Genomic DNA, 1,509 nt, shown 5'->3' on the forward strand with positions numbered 1-1,509 from the left:
ATGCCTGGGAGGCATAAGGCAGGAAGTCAGCGCGGAACTGATGGTGCAAAACTCAATGTCGGTGCCATTGGGTCAGCTTTTACTGCCCAATGCTTATACTTACTTACACATTACAGCTAGTCAATTCACCGCAATGACCTTGTTCCTCTTGATGTGATGTCCCCTCTGTGTGTATTAACGTGGTTCATGGGCCCCGATAGAATGAGCACATCCTCTTTCTCCTGTCACTTTAACCAGGTGAAAATACCAGTTGTAAATGAATGCAAGAAGAGATTATGTTTTTTCTGTGCCTTTTCAGTGGATAATTTTCAGCTATAAACTGTTTGTAATTGAAAATTCTAGGATTGAATACAATTCTCTGTGAGCAACATTGATCCGAAAACACATGTCCAAAGACTGTGAGGAAGTGGTTAAGCAACTCCACATATGGATGAGTGAGGGCATGAATGCTGTGGCGCCGTGGCTTAGTTGGTTAAAGCGCTTGTCTTGTAAACAAGAAATCCTGGGTTCAACTCCCAGCGGTGCCTATTTGTTGCGTTCATACTTGGGCTTGGTGTTTCGCAAACATTACTGAGCACCTTTTTGGACTTTCACCCAATTATGATTTGGTGATCCGGGTAAAGTTCCAACAGTGAATGCCATTTTTTAATATTCCGAACTATTACTTATGTCTGTGGTTTCTTTCCATTATTCCACAAGCACTTCTGCTTCTGCTCCTCTTTTATTCCCCCCCCCCCCCCCGCCCTTCATTACCAGATATCGGAATAATGAGATGAGGCAGGAGACGCTGCCGATTTGCCGGGGAATTTTGTGGCAATGGCAGAGATACCAACAACTGATCACTCTCATTCTCTGATGCCACCGTTCATACATTTAAACCAACAATATATCCATCAATGTGCTTCTTTATTTGTAGAATAATTGCATTTTTTCTTGTGGATTAGCTATTCAATTTTGAATTCGAAACAGTCAGAATTGTTTGAGGAAGAAGTGTCGCCTTGCCTGGTTTGAAGTGACAGACCCATTATCCGGAGAATGTGAGCCCAGTTCAACGCACTCCAGTCAGTGGGCAAAAAGCCTCTCAGTAGCTGCACACTCAAATTGTCTCGAAATGTCGCACTGCTGCTTCACAGCGCCAGAGACCCGGGTTCAGTTCCCGCCTCAGGCGACTGATTGTGTGGAGTTTGCACGTTCTTCCCGTGTCTGTGTGGGTTTCCTCCGGGTGCTTCGGTTTCTTCCCACATTCCAAAGATGTCCAGGTTAGGTGAATTGGCCATGCTAAATTGCCCATAGTGCTAGGGTAGGTTTAAGGGTGGATTGCGCTTGGACTTGTTGGGCTGAAGGGCCTGTTTCCACACTGAAAGTAATCTAATGTCAGACTTTTCACAGGGCCGAAATAGGTAAAGAGCTGTATAGACAGGCAGAGTGTCGGAGAATGTAACAGGAAGAGGGTGAGGTGGATGCACAGAGACAAAGAGAGACATATGGAGACACATGCTGAGTTAGACA

General features: G+C 45.1%; 1 non-coding gene across 1 annotated transcript; it reads left to right on the forward strand.

Annotated features, from left to right (window-relative positions):
- The first annotated feature begins 453 nt into the window (after positions 1–453).
- On the forward strand, positions 454–527 carry trnat-ugu (transfer RNA threonine (anticodon UGU)). The gene has a single exon. It is a non-coding gene; the product is annotated as a tRNA-Thr (tRNA).
- The last annotated feature ends 982 nt before the right edge of the window (positions 528–1,509 follow it).

Source organism: Chiloscyllium plagiosum, unplaced genomic scaffold (assembly GCF_037043375.1).
Source record: "Chiloscyllium plagiosum isolate Xiang-an unplaced genomic scaffold, Cpla_swu_hap1 HiC_scaffold_50, whole genome shotgun sequence".
NCBI classification, from domain to species: domain Eukaryota; kingdom Metazoa; phylum Chordata; class Chondrichthyes; order Orectolobiformes; family Hemiscylliidae; genus Chiloscyllium; species Chiloscyllium plagiosum.